The sequence below is a fragment of the Aulonocara stuartgranti genome, assembly GCF_965226115.1.
Source record: "Aulonocara stuartgranti genome assembly, chromosome: 20".
NCBI lineage: Eukaryota > Metazoa > Chordata > Actinopteri > Cichliformes > Cichlidae > Aulonocara > Aulonocara stuartgranti.
In genome coordinates this window covers 34,882,355-34,899,642 of record NC_138956.1, presented here as the reverse complement: position 1 = coordinate 34,899,642, position 17,288 = coordinate 34,882,355, and the positions used below count along the sequence as shown (strand labels likewise).

The window sequence follows — 17,288 nt, the reverse complement described above, 5'->3', positions numbered from 1 at the left end:
AAAGAGATTCAAAATTCCTCCAAAAACACAGTTTGCATGTTCTCCCCTGTTTCCTGGGTTCTCTCCGGGTACTCTGGCTTCCTCCCACAGTCCAAACACATTAGTGTTAGTGGGGTTAGGTTAACTGATAAGCCCTGCGTCAGATTGGTGACCTGTCCAGGGTGCACCGGGCCTCTCTGCGGTAGCAGGGATGGGCTCCAGTCCCTGTGACCCTGACAAGGATAAGTGGAAGAGAATGGATGGCCAAAATTACTCCAACAAGTCAAAAACAGACACAAAATTACTCAGAAAATGTTTTTTTTTTAAGTTCCTGAAAAGAAAGGGACACAAAATTAGAATAAAAAGGTTTAAAAAATGTGCCATAAAGAGAGAAAAATTACTACAAATACACAAACCTTCCACAAAGAGACAGCAAATTAGTAGGAAAAGTTAGTTGTTTTTAAAGTTTCTACAAAGTGAGAGAACATTAGTGTAAACAGATATAAAATAGACAGTGTCTACAGGGTCTGGACAGGACAACATGGCTAAGTTTGGATAGCGCTTTACTTTAGCATTCTGCCCCGTCACACTGAAGCCTGGACCCCAGATATCTTCACAGTGGCAGTATGCTGTTTTCAGCATCAGTGAGCTGTAGTTTTATCAGCACAGACAGCAACAATACAACAATACAACACAGCCACACAATGAGAGCAACCACATGTGGAGGATGGGTTTGTGTGTACGTGTGCTTTGACTCTGGGACTGCTGCCCATGAAGTCTCATTAATTTCATGGCAACAGGCCCACTGGACTACAGACAGAGAGCTAAACCTTCTGCTGATGAAGCTGTGTTCAAACACCAGCAGACAAAACTGTTCCACTGTGCTTCTCTGGTGCTGGCTGCTTCCACGGTGTTTGTTGGTTTTTGTAAGGACCCGTTTTACACCAGGTTTTTCCCCAGCCATCATTTTTTTTAAGTCCACTTTTTTTTTCTTTTTTCTATACACAAATGGGCACCAACCAAAGAACGTCACAATAGATATATATTTTTAGGAGCACACAGAAGTGATTCAAGAACATGTCTAAAATGTTCTCAAAGTGAAACCAGACCTGTCAAAAAAGTGCACAGTCACAGCTGTTTATATGCTGCTGCAAAATTGGTATCGTTGTTTGTTTTTGCTTTATTTTCTGTCAAATATAAACTGTTGCAGTGCTGGATATTAATATGAAACATGAACAAAGTTGCAGTGGCAATAATAAGATCATCTCAGGCACACAGCTGTAGCTGTGAGCGCAGACGTCTTTGTTTGCAAGCAGCAGCCAATCAAAAGAAAACTGGCTTAAAAGGGGAGGAACTAAAATTGTTTTTTCAGACTGAGGCGCTGCACCAAGGCCCAACATCTGCAAATCATGAAAAGCTACTCTAATGGAAATCCAATGAGAATATAAGGAGAAAAAAGCGAATCCGAGTATTTTGTAGAGTTGGTTACTCCAGGGTCTTCAACTGTGTGTTTCATTTTACATCATAATTCAGACTTCAGAGTTATCACTGAGCCATGACTGCACCAAGGACTAAGTAATGTGACACTAGCCACAAAATCGTAGCAAGCCTTAAAATGCAGGGGTAAAAAGGGCAGACCTGCTAATATACGATGCTAAGACTGTGTCCAGACTGCTGGACACAGTCTGTTTGACCTGCTCCCCTCAGGCAGGAGGCTCCGGTCCATTCGCACCAGAACCTCTCGCCACAAGAACAGTTTCTTCCCCTCTGCTGTTGGACACATGAACAATAACCACATGATTGTCCCCGCCACTAACACATGACCCTACGCTGTGTCACTGCATCATTTCATGTTTGGCACTGATCACCACCTGCACTCATGTATATATCATGTATATATCTTTCTACGTAGCACTCATAATTCTTATTCTCATGTATATATCTCATGTATATCTCATGCACATATCTTTCTATCTATCTTTCTTTCTACATAGCACTTTAATTCTTATTGTCTGTACTGAAGCACCGCAGCAATTTCCTAATGTTGTAAACCTCAACATCTGGCAATAAACCCATTCTGATTCTGATTCTGATTCTAATAGCAGACTAATAAAAACATTAATTTCACTCACCAAAACTGAAACATGGACGTCTTAGGCAATCAAACCACACAGTAAATCATTTTATTTGTCAATTAATTTAATTTAATTGTGCAAAAAACACCAGCTGCCTGTGTCTGCATGTCCAGATATCTCCAGATGCGTGACTTTAAAAAAAATCACCCACCATAAAAACAACAATGAAAAAAACGCCACAAACATGTTATGAAGGTACTTTTTGTAAGTATGCTATACAAATTAAACCAGGATGTTTTCAGGTCGGTGGTCATCTCTGTAGTAAGAAATATGAAGCTGATTTGATTGGTTGGTTTGAGCTCCTCCAGTGTATGACTCCATTCTGTCCAAAACCTCTCAGTTAAAAGCCAACGTATTAGCAATGTCTTACTGGTGGGGAAGAAGATTCCAGATTATTCAAAAATTGTTCTACTTGCACATTCTTCCACTCACCAAAACTGAAGCACAACCTTCCTGTACCTAACGAGCTTTAATATTAATGAGATAATTCCATTAAAAATGCTCCAAAAGGCACCATAAACATGTTGGACAGCTTTACCAGCTACAGCTGCCTGTGACGGGATACCTGCCAATGGATGTGGCCACAACCTGAAATATATTCAGCCGTCCTTGTTTTAAAAAAGAAGAATCTTTCTAAATCTGTGTGTACCAGCAGGTGTCACCAACACTGAACCCTCTGATGCTTCAGTCAAATCTGGACACGTATGACTGAGCTCATGTTGTGTCTGAGCTTGAGAGGTGACATCATGGTGGTGGTGAGGTCATACAGTAGATATTACTGATGGCGGCAGTCACTGTGCCAACATAGAATATTCTATTACAGGGTGTGTGCGTGTCCACTCAGCTCTCTCATCTTTAATAGATGCCATCTCTTCCACTCGAAGAGTTCCTGCCGTCTCGCCTCCATCAGACACATCTGAGGACTCTAACCTGAAACGCTGCTTTCGTGAAATTTAAAAACATCTCTGAGGATTATTGTGTTTGTTGTTCAGTTCTGTGATCCTGAAGCTTTCACAGGGAATGTTGATGCCATTTCTCATTCGGTTTTAGTTAACTGAATATGAGTTATTCAAACACGAGCTTCTTCCTCAGCACTGTTGCCGTACAGTAAGAGGTTCGAGGGTTCGATATCGTTACCTTCACGTTCTCTGTGTGTCTGCGTAGGGTTCCCCTAAAAGCTTCATCAAAGACATGGTAGCATAATTCTCAAAGCATTAACTGTATGTGGGCTTTTATTTTGAAGATTTGCTGGAGTCTGTGTTTTGTTCCTGTGTCTGACTTTCTGGGTTCCTCGGCTGCTTCTGCACAGCTTATGCAAAACATAATCCCACCACTATTTTAAGGAACAAGGAGTGCAGAGCTGCTTCTGAAACGTGCTGTGAAGCATGTGCTGGAAATGCAGGCGTGCATATTGAGTGGGTGCAGTCAACTCTGGAACACGTCACAAGTGCACCGGATATATTCCTGTGGGTACAACTCTCTGTTTCTATTTATGACGCTTAGTCACACAGACCTAGAGACTAGTCGGCAACCCTCTGACAACCTCCGGTTGCTAAGGTAAAACGTAGATTCCAGTTGATTGCTGGAGGTTGTTGCCTGTCGTTTTTTTTTTTGCCAAAACCAACGTGTTTCAAAAGCTAAAACTTTTATTTTGAAGGAGAACAGTCTTCCTTTTCACTTTGTATCACACTCCTCACAGTTTCTCGACTGCTAAGTGAGTATTTGCAGTCACATGTTGTGACTGGTTTGTGGCCATATCCCAATGGTTTGGTCCCATCGGGGAAAATCTCCCAATAGCCTGAACGTCATTTTGCCCTTTTCTGACTGCTTAACGTGACCAGTGATGATACACAGTCAATGGACGTCTCAGAATTTATTTATATCACGCCAACTAAAGAGAATACACTCTCGAGCCAGTTTTATTGTGAGGTAAAGATCCGAAATTATTACAGAGAGAACTCCAATGATCAAATGTTCCCATATGAGCAGTGCTTGGGAGAGCTGAGGAGAAAGAACGCTCTTTGAAGAGGAAGAGGCGTTTTGGGAGACCCGGGCTCTGAACTCATCCAGCTGGGGGGTGAGGGGAAAGAGACGAGATGAAAAGATGGGGCATAAAGAGACTGAAATCAATCAAACTGGGGGCTGGTTCCAGAGAAGAGGGGCCCAATAGCTGAAGGCTCTGCCTCCCATTCTACAGGGTGGGCCATTTATATGGATACACCGTAATAACATGGGAATGGTTGGTGATATTAAAGTCCTGTTTGTGGCACATTAGTATATGTGAGGGGGCAAACTCCTCAAGATGGGTGGTGACCATGGTGGCCATTTAGAAGTCGGCCATCTTGGATACAACTTTTGTTTTTTCAATAGGAAGAGGGCCATGTGACACATCAAACTTATTGGTAATGTCACAAGAAAAACAATGGTGTGTTTGGTTTCAACGTAACTTTATTCTTTAATGAGTTATTTACAAGTTTCTCTTTGTTCACAGCCATTGACATGTCGAAGAGGTTAACACGTGAGGAGCGGATCGAAATTGTGTTGATATCTGGTGAACGCAGTAACCGGGTCATTGCAGCAGATTTCAATGCAAGACACCCTACGAGACCACCCACCTCCCATGCTACAGTCAGCAAACTGCTTGCTAAGTTTCGTGAAACTGGTTCAGTGTTGGATTTGCCAAAATGTGGACGCAAGAAAACTGTCACTAATGAAGAAACATCAGTGGCTGTCCTAGCTTCATTCAGCAAGAGCCCACAGCGTAGCACTCGCCGCATGTCACTGGAGAGTGGCATTAGTCGAACATCCCTTTGGCGGATATTAGCTAATCACAAATGGCACCCTTACAAACTCCAGCTACTGCAGCATCTCAACGAGGATGACCCAGATCGGCGCACAGAATTTGCAGAATGGGCAAAACAAAAGTTGGAACAGGACCCTCAGTTCATGCAGAAGATTTTGTTCAGTGATGAGGCAAACTTTTATGTGAATGGTGAAGTTAACAAACAAAACCACCGCTATTGGTCTGAAACTAACCCACATTGGATGGATCCCTCCAAGACTGTTGGAACAACAAAAGTGATGGTTTGGTGTGGTATATGGGGTACAACGATAGTGGGTCCATTCTTCATCAATGGAAACCTCAAGGCCACTGGATATTTGAAATTGCTACATGATGATGTGTTTCCCTCTTTGTGCACTGAAGCTGGCACGTTCCCTGAGTTTTTCCAGCAAGATGGTGCACCACCGGTGCCCCTCAGGGGTGTGTTCTGAGCCCTCTGCTATACACTCTCTTCACCCATGACTGTATTTCCTCCTGCGCGTCCAATCTCATTGTTAAGTTTGCAGATGACACTACAGTGCTCGGACTTATATCCAACAATGATGAGACAAACTATAGGACAGAGGTGCAACAACTAGAGTCATGGTGCCACGACAATAACTTGGTCTTAAACACCAAAAAGACCAAGGAGATCATTGTAGATTTCCGGAAGAGGGGTCATAACAACCATCTGCCTCTCTTCATTGGCAGTGAGGCGGTGGAGAGGGTGAGCAGTTTTAAATTCTTGGGGGTAACTGTGACCGAGGACCTGTCCTGGGGCAACCATATCACCTCAGTTGTACGGAAGGCCCAACAGCGCCTCTACTACCTGAGGAGACTGCGGAGCGCACACATTCCCAGATCTCTGATGTTGAACTTCTACAACTGTGCCATCAGCAGCGTTCTGACGTATGGACTTCTAGTGTGGTTCCCCAGCTGCACCAAGGCCGATCAGCAAGCACTCCAGCGGGTGGTGAAAGAAGCTGGCAGAATTATTGGAACAAGTCTGCCAGAGATCAGTAATATCTTCCCCACTCGCTGTCTGAGGAGGGTGCACAGTATCCTGCGGGACCAACATCACCCTGCGCGCCACCTTTTCCATCTGCTGCCCTCAGGGAGAAGGTACAGGTCTATACAGGCCAGAACATCCAGACTGGCCAACAGCCTGTATCCACAGGCTGTGAGGCTCCTGAACTCTCTGCCCCCCTCTCACGGACAATAACCATATCCAACTTCTTAATAGCAATGAACTGGTCTGCATTGGTGCATCATATCTTTATTCTCTTCCCCCTCCTGCCCCCCCCCCCTCTTTCTTAAATAGATAACTATCATATCTGATATCATATCTCACAGTACAATAATATTGAATGGGTTGCATTGTTGTATTTTGTCATGTTTCTCAGGTCTTTGTCTGAATTTCTACGAACATTATTGCTAAGGATTGTCTTATTGCATTGGAGTCACACTGGGTTAAATATGTACACTTGGGTTTTAAGGGGTATTTATTATTTTCTTCTTTTTTTTGGGTTGTATGGAAGCCCCAAACGCAATTTCATTGTTCTTGACAATGACAATAAATAAATAAATACTAAATACTAAATACACCACATTATGGGTGCCAGGTCCGAGCATTCCTAGATGAACAGTTTCCTGGAAAGTGGATTGGTCGTCGTGGGCCAGTTGAATGGCCCCCAAGGTCTCCCGATCTGACCCCCTTAGACTTTTATCTTAAGGGTCATCTGAAGGCAATTGTCTATGGTGTGAAGATCCGAGATGTGCAGCACCTGAAACTACGGATACTGGATGCCTGTGCTGGCATTTCTCCTGCGGTGTTGCTATCAGTGTGTGAAGAGTGGGAGAAGAGGGTTGCATTGACAATCCAACACAATGGGCAGCACATTGAACACATTTTATAAGTGGTCAGAAACTTGTAAATAACTCATGAAAGAATAAAGTTACGTTGAAACCAAGCACACCATTGTTGTTCTTGTGACATTACCAATAAGTTTGATGTGTCACATGGCCCTCTTCCTATTGAAAAAACAAAAGTTGTATCCAAGATGGCCGACTTCTAAATGGCCACCATAGTCACCACCCATCTTGAGGAGTTTGCCCCCTCACATATACTAATGTGCCACAAACAGGACTTTAATATCACCAACCATTCCCATGTTATTACGGTGTATCCATATAAATGGCCCACACTGTACTTTTAGAAACTCTAGGAAGCACAAGTGAGCCTGCAGCCTGAGTGGGAAGTGCTGTGTTGTGATTATACTGTGAGGTCTTTAAGATACGATGGGGCCTGGTCACTCGGGGCTTGTTGAGGCTCCGGACAGGAGCAGCTAGTTCACAGGAAAACAAGATCATTCGGCTCTTTGTGTTGCCCCGGAGCCACCTGTCAGCTTACAAAGAATCTTTCCTGTCAGATTTTGCTCCTGTAAATCAAAAACAGACTTGAGTCTAATCGGGTTTACAGCGAATGGCTGAACAGAGCGTCAGTTAACCACAGACCCAATTTAATTCCGTTATGGAAGCTAATAATGTGAGTGAAGTCATCCATAACAGCCGGGAGTGATATTTCTCAGATGTCTCTAGTGATGTTGAGGTCATTTATTGTTTTGTTTTTTTTAATATTTTTTATTTATTTTATTTTGCTGTGTTATAAGTGAACACCCTTCTCTGTGTCTGACGTATTGTGACTTTTATTGTGAAATCCCAGAGAGGCTGCAAATAGTCCTAATGAGCCGCAGAGGTTAAACCACCTGGCAACAGCCGGGAAGCTTTTGCATCATTTATGATAGGTTCTGAGCTGGTCACATGATGCTACGTGTCATATTTAATGAATGAAGTCTGGCCATCATATTAAATCTTCACGTTTACAGCAGAAGGAACTCAGTCTAAAGTGTTCTTATATGGCCAGCTGTCTCGTGACCGCTTCTTCTTTTGAAATATAAATGAAAGGCATTAACACCTGAGCACCAGAAGGATGCTCGGGTTTGCCTTTTTCCTTCTTATAGCTTGAAAACAAAGATTATCTGGCATTTGATGAAAAGTTCACAAAATGATTTCTAACAATGTCGGGAAGATTAAACAAAATGTACCAAGAAAAGTCTTTAAAACCCTCAAAGGTACCGTCAGTTATTATATAGAAAAAAAATGTTGCTCTCATTAATGTACATTGATTAGAGTGTAGTTACATCTTCCAAAAAAACTGATATGTTCTTATAAACTTAGGCCTTGGCACCAGTTTGTGGAAGTCGCCATGCTGAGCCGCCATCTTGAATACAGTGGCTGTAACGGGCTTCGCCCTTCCACCTAATCGCATTCATGTATGTAGTACACCGTATAAGTTACTTTTATCACAAAGAGCTCTTTTAATTTATAAATAAAAGTGTAACATTTGGACATTAGAATTTTACCTACCGTATTTTCACGACCATAAGGCGCACTTAAAAGTCTTAGATTTTCTTCAAAAAGTACGGCGCGCCCTATAGCGCAGTGCGCCCTGTGTGTTGTAATGAGGACGTAGTAGAGAACAACGTGAGAACGCTAAAGGGTGAAGTGTGGCGGAGTTGGAGGAAAGACTCGAGCGGTGGATCATCGAGCAAAGAACGAGCGGGAGAAGCGTTTCGACGGTCACCATTCGGCTAAAAGCAGTTTCACTTTCACTTTTTATGAAACGGTGCCATTTTTCCATCCGGACCAGGACTACGGTAGCGCAGCAACTTCCAGCAGATTATAAGGAAAAGCTGGCCATCTTCCGCTCCTACTGCAGCAAACACATCGGCGACAAAAACATCCAGCCCAGCCACATCACTAACATGGACGAGGTCCCGCTCACTTTTGACATCCCGGTGAGTCACACTGTGGAGAAGAAGGGGACCAGCACGGTAGCGATACGCACAACGGGGTATGAAAGGTCGTCTTTTACTGTTGTGCTTGGCTGCGATGCTAATGGACAGAAACTGCCGCCTATGGTGATTTTTAAGCGAAAGACTTTGCCTAAAGAGAAGTTTCCAGCAGGAATCATCATTAAGGCAAATGAAAAGGGCTGGATGGATGAGGAAATGATGAAAGAGTGGCTGAGGGAGGTGTATGTAAGGAGACCAGGTGGTTTTTTCCACGCATCACCATCGCTCTTAATCTGTGACTCTATGCGTGCCCATCTCACAGCCGATGTGAAAAAACTAGTGAAACAAATGAACTGTGAGCTTGCTGTCATTCCGGGAGGCCTGACGAAGGAACTCCAACCGCTGGACATCGGTGTGAACCGCCCGTTCAAAGTAAGGCTGCGAGCGGCCTGGGAGCGATGGATGACCGATGGAGACCACAGTTTCACCAAGAGTGGAAGGCAGCGCCGGGCGAGTTACGCCACAATTTGCCAATGGATTGTAGATGCTTGGGCTAACATGTCTGCTGGCACTGTTGTTCGAGCTTTCGCAAAAGCCGGCATCATTTCCGAGGAGCCGCACGGCACGGAAAGTGACTCTGACAGTGAAGAAAGTGAACCTGGCATGTTTGATGGAGATTTAGCGCAGCTGTTCAATTCAGACACAGAGGATGAGGACTTCGATGGGTTTGATTGATGATAAAAATGTGAGTACCAAACTTTGTTTTGCTCCTGCTTTATTTTTAAATACGCACACTTGTATGCTTGTGTGTTGTTGATGATGACGATTACCGGTAATAGAAATGTGAGTAAGGTACCGAACTCAGGTTTGCTCCCGCTTTATTTTTAAATACGCATACGGTACTTGTATGCGCCCTATGATCCAGTGCGCCTTATGTGTGTGTTAAATACAGTAATGGCACACATAACTGAGACTGCGCCTTTTAGTACAGTGCGTCTTATGGTCGTGAAAATACGGTAATTTTGCTTTTTTATGAAGCCAGCAGGACAACGGCAGGATTCTCCGTGAGGTCTCCAGTCTGGTTATAAGATCCATGATCCATTATCCATAAGCCAAAGTCCTGTACACGAAAACCAGGAATGAGAATTGTAAAACATTTTGCATATAAAGGAATATATTACACGTAAGGGTCAAAGGTCATACTCAGCCAGTCAGTGCTGTTCCTTCACCTGTCACAGCAGTATAATCATCCGTCTTCTCCTGTTAATCTGGAACATAAGGAGTTAATCTGTGACTCACAGCATCTCATTCATAACCGAGACCATCAAAGACTTTTCTTCATCCTGTAATCCCTCGCTGTTACTAATCCCTGTCTTCTCCGCTCTTCTCCATCTTCCTTTATTTCCAGTTTTCATCATTTATTCCTTTTCTGCGGGATCCTTAATCTGCTTCTCGCTCCGTTCACATCGCCATATTCTCTCTCTCTCTCCTCGCTCTGCGTTGGCTTCTTTCGTCTTCTGTATTTTTATAGCCCTCATTTCTGTGCGTCTCCATTTCCTTTATCTCATCTCAGAGTACTGAAAGTAACAAACCATCAGGCTTTCAGAAAATGATCACAAAATTATTTGGGAGATGCTGGTTTGGACTGACATGTTTTCCCTGATGAAACCCACCTGCTTCTCTTGTCTTCCTGTCAGCAGTTGGTCTGCATCTCCACATGTACAGTAACTCTTTCTAATAGCGATGGCTTATTTCCCCGTAGTCCTTCTGCAGAGCAGCAGGATTCACACAGGGAGAGCTAACCGTTCCTGACGTGCTGTTTGTGGTTGTTTCGTGCTTTTGTGGCATGTTGAATTATATTTTGTTTTGCGAGTTTGTGGTAAGCAAACGACTGAAAAATGAAGCCAAAGCCTCAATGCCAAAAACCTGCAGCTCCTCTAATGGCCACTAGAGGCTCTCTGGAAAGTGAATCAGCCATGAAACTACCTGCTGTAGAAATCACTTTTGGTCTCTTACTACTAACAGATTTGCAGGGATTTCCTTTAATAAGTATCTGAGTTTTTTTAAGGCTTAATGTTTCTGGCGTCGTTGACGGGTGTACCTACACTGCTTCACCTCCACTGACTTCAGTCACTGAACCTTTCCTCTTTGTGCTGTTTCTCCCTTTTGGAGAATTTTTTTTATCAAATTATCTGACGAATTATGTGACTTGATGTAGGGTTCGAGAAGTCTGTGCTTCAGTTTTGGTGATAAAAGTCTTGTATTTTATTAGTCTGTTGCTCAGCCCTGATTGGCAGATATCTATACAGTTTAGTTTATGGAAGCTGCTCTCCGTAGCAGAGCCAAACTATTTACTTATTTATGTATTTGATTTGCATATGGCTGTAGGCCAAATATTCTTGGTGTTTTTTCTTGCTCCTATGTGCAAAGCAGGGCTGAATTCTATAAGCAGAGGACATATATGAGGTTGTATGATATATTATCTGATTAAACAAAAATCTGGAATCTTTTTGCTGAAAGCTAGTTGCAGTCTGAGCAGGCTGTTGTGCCCATGTGTAAAAATGCTTCTGCAAAATAAAGAAATAAAAATGTGTGGTAGCTGCTGTGCCACACATTGAGCCATGGTCTTGGGGAGGTAGGCTGTTGTTTCTCTCTCTGTGTAGCTCTGGGCACTTTCATGTCTGGCACCAGCTTTGAGTGGGTCAGCTCTGCGTTCACCCCCCACACACCTGCAAGTTGTTTCCAATTGTGTGGCTGTGTATTTAGGAGCCAGCTCTGGTGATGGATCTCCACCTGATCATTATTTCCACCATGGGCAATTTGGCTCCGTTCTTCATCCTCGTTTCCCCAAAGTTGCTTGTCGCCTCCTCTGCAGAGCTTCGTACCCAAAGACTCACTCTTACCTGTTCTATCTCAGTCGCAGATTCTGTCAGCAGTTTCGTTGTATCCCTGTGGAAAACTTTCCTGTCACTGGAGACTCACCTGTCCACCCACTGTCCACCACCCGCACCAGAAGACTCTGTCAGCCTTTTTGCAAATACCCCTATTATCGTATCTCTGCAAAGTAAGGCTAACAAACACACTAATCAAAGCAGCCATTCATACTTCTCCACTTACCTGTACTGACTCCCTTCCTCTCCCTCCACAGACCCTCTCAGACCTGCGGTGCTGTCTTTTGTTCCTGCCTGCTCCAGTCCCTGTTATTTACTTCACTCATGTAAACACTGTAAACCTGCTTTTCACTGTCTGAGTCTGCTTCCTGGGATTATTTAAAAAAGGGCAATCATGACAATCAGGATGTTTGTATGTTTTACCTGTCAGTCCAACCAAACACAATATAAACCATTACAGAGAAATCTGAGGGGGATTTCTGAGAATCTAAAAACGCCTAAAGAGCATCTGAAACTTGGCTCACTGTGTCCGTAACATGAATGATCATGGAGTCTGTTCAGTGCTCTGATGGCAAAGATGAGCAGAGGTACCGGTCATGTCAGCACTGTGGACCGAGCCGTTATTGGAGTTGTAAAGTTGTGTTTAAATCATAATTTGGGGCGAAACTTTTATATTTTTTGAAGCACTGGCCTCTGAAAATAAAGTTATTTCTTTGTCCCTCTCATTTCACTATGGGCTTCCAAATAAATGCCTGGATTTGTTCCAAGATGGCTGCCTAGCTGTGAGACTTGCTTCCAGCAGGACTTTGCTCTGGCTCCAACAGACCAACATGGCTGAGGCCAGAAGGCGAATGTTGAGGCTTCAAAATGTGGAGCCCAGAAACCAGTGGGGCCATCATGTGTGGTTACATCATTATCTCCATCTTTATCTTTCTGATCATTTTCTAGAATATCTTCTCCTCCTTTCATCCTTTCACGCCCTCTCGTCTTATTTGCTACTTTCCTTTTCCTTCATCCTTCTCTCCTGTCCAGAGTCCATTTTTTCTTCCTCCTCTTGCCTATATTTCACTAATCGTTTTATCCATGCAGCATGACTCTCACTCTCTCTCTCTCTCATGCACACACACATGCACACAGCAGAAGGACACATTACCCCCTGTATGAACCGACTCAGCTCTGCCAGGATCAGGGGGGCTGCACAGTGCTGATAACACTCTCTCTCTCTGGAGACTTCAGCCGTCTCTGGTTTCATGTTGCGGCCGATCGATGAGTCTGAAGAATATTTCTGTCAGAACGCACGAAGACTTAAAGACAGAACCAACAATGAGATGGCGAATACGATGAAGCATGCACAGCAGTTAGACGTGATGTGTGTCGAGACGGAGGCCGAAGCCTGAAAGACCTCAGAGGATCAGAGTCTGCTTCACGTCTGCTGGTGTCAGTTTATCAAACACGATCCAGCATCGTGGGAAGTGCTGCCAGCGCCCCCTGCAGGCTGAAGGCTTCAGCTCATCTGAAACTGGACACATCTCGGTCCCTTCAGCTGAACCTCACTCTGCTTTTTTTCATATAAGCATTGTTCCAGATTATCTTCAACTGCTTTCTTAATATTGTTTCCATTTCATGCATCATGCTGAGAGTCACAAAGAGAAAAAATGGTGTAAGCTCCCCTACAGTCTGCAAAAAACATAGCTTTTCACAAGTGTTTGTGTTGTTCTGTAAAATATATAAGTAGCAAGGTCCTAAATCTGTTAAAGTTTAGACAACATTAGTATCTGAAACAGTAAATCATGTCAGCGGTGATGCAGGGTTAACAGTTTGGATAGGTTGTTGCTATAGTGTGACTGAGATGACAGGACTTAAATACCAAAGTACCTGTTCAGCTCCTGCAGCCACGGTTGGACCCGAGTGCAGACACAGACCACAGGAAGAGCCAAAAGGTTTATTAACAACATAGAGATTTTGCTGTAAAGATCATTTCAGGGCTCCTCTCAGAAGTGGAGAAGGGAGGGCTGCAAATTTAACAGGTGAGTGAGCAGGAAGCAGGTAAGTGATCTGGTTTTGAATGAAAGTCCAATTAATTCCAAACAGGTGCTGAGACAGTCCAACTGAGCTGTGAGAGAGCACACCAATAGCTTCTTGGAAAAGGAGACAAGCTGAATACCAAGAAACTAGACCAAGAGGAAGAACTAAGTGAGCCTGATGTAACCGCTGAGACGGCTGTATGATCAGGTAAAGCTGGAGACGACTAGTGCTGCAGATGATCGGCAGATGTGTATCAATGAATTGCACAGCACCATGCGGAGACTGGCCCTCTCAGCGATCTCCATCATCAGGCCGGAGACTTTATTGCAATTTATAGTTTGTGCAGTTCACCTGGTAACAACCCTAACAGGGTTTAAGGTTAGGCTTTGCTTTTGCTTTAGCAACATGCTAAACAGGCTAATAACCTTTAAATTAAAGAAGAAGAAGAAGAAGAAGAAGAAGAAGAAGAAGAAGAAGAAGAAGAAGAAGAAGAAGCCATCTTTCATTTTTCCATTTCGTGTTCAAAACAGGACAAGACTCTTACCTCTATCTAAAAGTTATGCCCTTTACATTTTTACATAATATGGTGCCATTTTGGAGCATTTCAAATTGCTTTACATCAATACAACCATTAGATCCCATATTTTAATAATATTCATTGATTAACACCACAGTTACAACATAAACTGCTAAAATTCACTATAAAGGGGTAAAAGGGGGCTGATATGGATGGCTGAATGATCAATACCCCCCACTCCTATGGTGCATGAGTTCAGCAAAGGTCCTCACAAAGATATAAGCACAAACCTTTGTGTGTGTGTTCACTATAATGACTTATTAATCTGTCCATCGCTCATCCGCTCGCTTTAGCCACTTTTAAGATACTGCACTTTCAGTCGGGTTTCAATTGGCTGTTTAGAAAAAGCCATCATCCAATGAAGCATGCTGCTGCCTCTGTGTGTTTCTACTCCACCCGACAACTGGAGGAAACCTTTTAAAGAGTTTAATGTGTGATTTAAGATGTCTGAGCTGGGGTGAGGAGTAGAAGTAGGGAGGGGGAAGAAAACCAGAGCGAGAAGAAGAAGAAGAGAGAGTGGTGGAAAATTCTAAAAACAGACAGAGAGGGAGATAAACAGTCTTTATGAGCGCTGACATTTTTATGAAGCAGAGTGAGTGTGTGTGCATGTGGTCTTGTTTTTCTGTTTTTATGGAGTCTGAGATCGTGTGTGTGTGTGTGTGTGTGTGTGTGTGTGTGTGTGTGTGTGTGTGTGTGTGTGTGTGCGCGCGCACGCACTCTGCTGCCCTCAACAGCTACTGGCTGGTACAGCAGCAGAGGTACTTTTTGTAAATTCCTGGTTAAAAATAAATAATAATTTCAAACATCAACAGAATGTAACAACCAGTTAATATCATTTCATGTCCCAAAAGATCTGAATATGAATTAAAAACAGGCCCATGCTAGCTTTCATGCAATACCAATGTGTACCACAAGAGGGCGCAGCAAGTCAATGTAATCATTATTTAATTAGTGAATTGAGCACATCTTCATTTATAATGTGGACCTGGCAAAGACAAAGCTGCTCAAACAAGTCACACATCCACTAGAAAAAATTACAAAAACTACATAATTACGTCAAATCTTAGTGCAGCATATGCAGAAACATGTACAAAAAATGTCTAGCAAGGTTTATATGCTGTTGTTTTTTTATTTTATTTATTATTTGTTAAGACAAGATAAGATAACTCTTTATTGTCATTGCACAGTCATACATAGTACAATGGTACAATGAAATTGGAAAACTGTCCCACGTCGGCAATACATACAACACAACATGACACGACACAACATGACACCGTAACTTAACTTAGTGTCCTGGGTGTGTACAGTCCCATACAAAGCTGCGTGCCCTCTTGAGACAGCGAGTGTTGTACAGGTCCTTCAAAGATGGAGGAGGATGTCCGGTGATTTTTTGGGCCATATTAATGACCCTCTGAAGTGCAAAGGTGAAAAAAATCGAATATATAAACAAAATTAAGAAAAATTCCTTCCTTTTCTGGGACTGATCTTTTAATTGACTGAAGTTAAAAACATGGCCTGTGGTCTGACTAATCAATATTTTAAAATCCTTTTGATAATCACGGATACAGCGTCCTCCAGGTTAAAGAGGAGAGGGACCACATAGGTTATTAGAGTCCATTTTTTCCTTTGGTATGGGTAATATGCACCTCTGTAAAGGCACCATTAATGCTGAATGTTAGTAAAATAACAAAAAACCAAAATGCGTGTTCCAAACTGGCCCAACTGTCCTCCAGACACAATGAAGACATTTATTACATTATGAAATATGTCTGTGAAGGTTCTCAGTCATCCAGGTCATCGTGGTCAAAGGAGCTTGCAAAGAAAAGCGTCTGGACTTCTTTAAGTTACTTGAAGACGTTTCACCTCTCATCCGAGAAGCTTCTTCCCACTAGGTTTATATCTGGGACTCTCCACCATTTGACCTTAGAACTGAAGAAGCTTCTCGGATGAGAGGTGAAACGTCTTCAAGTAACTTAAAGAAGTCCAGACGCTTTTCTTTGCATTATGAAATATGACAAAATGTTAAGCAGCTGTAATATCCCAACCATTTAAACCATTGTGATGACCTAAAGATCATGTTAGAATAAAAACAAAAACCCCAAAACAAAACAATAAAGTCCAGTATTTTCAAAGGTGTAATATTGTCTTTTAATGATTTCCAAATTATTCCATCCTATTTTTAGTTTTTTTTAGCTGTAATTTAAGTCAGCTGTAATTTTTTTTAAGTCAGCTGACTAAAGATCAGTAAGGATTATGAGAAAACATTTTTGCCATGGGACCCTCGGTTCATGCAGGTCTTTATCCAGTCACAGGCCAATGAAAAAAAAACAAACAACTAATGTGAATCTGATATACTTCAGACATAGTTGTTTGCATTTATATTATTTAAATAAATATTTTTTTAAATACAAGTTCCACATGTAAATAATTACCTGTGGAAATAGAACAACAGAGCAGGCTCTTGTCCTTGTTTTGAAACAGGCCTGATTTTAATGGACAGTGTCTCCCTCTGTTGGATAGACTAAGGAACTACTAATTAAATGAGCGTTTAATCTGTATACTACATATTTTATATGTATATCGTATCTGATACAAATAAAATGTAACATGCTACAAAACATGGTGGTCTAAATTTAAGTTAATTTTTTTTCAGAGATTAAAATCTCATGTGCAGAGACTACACGCAGATCGTAGTATTTCATTAATTCGTGGCTTATGTGCATACACCTCCAACAATATGTTGTTATGAGGGTCATGTGTACCAAACAATAAAATAAAAATTTACACAATAATTGGTGAATTTAAAAAACATTCAAATTAATTGAAATGCAATTAATTATCACGTTAAAAAGCAATGTAAGCTACTAAAGGAATTAACTGGAATTATCGCATGGTATTTTTCATTCAACAAAAGATGTAATATCACGTGAGGTACAAAAAGATAATAATTATAAATTAATTCAATGATTACTATAGAACAATAAAGTGACGCAACGATAGGTC

General features: G+C 42.2%; 1 long non-coding RNA gene across 1 annotated transcript; it reads left to right on the top strand.

Moving 5' to 3' along the window:
- The first annotated feature begins 8,691 nt into the window (after positions 1 to 8,691).
- LOC309697414 lies at positions 8,692 to 12,391 on the top strand. Its single transcript, XR_014273822.1, has 3 exons — positions 8,692 to 9,534; positions 11,707 to 11,853; positions 11,938 to 12,391. It is a non-coding gene; the product is annotated as an uncharacterized lncRNA (long non-coding RNA).
- The last annotated feature ends 4,897 nt before the right edge of the window (positions 12,392 to 17,288 follow it).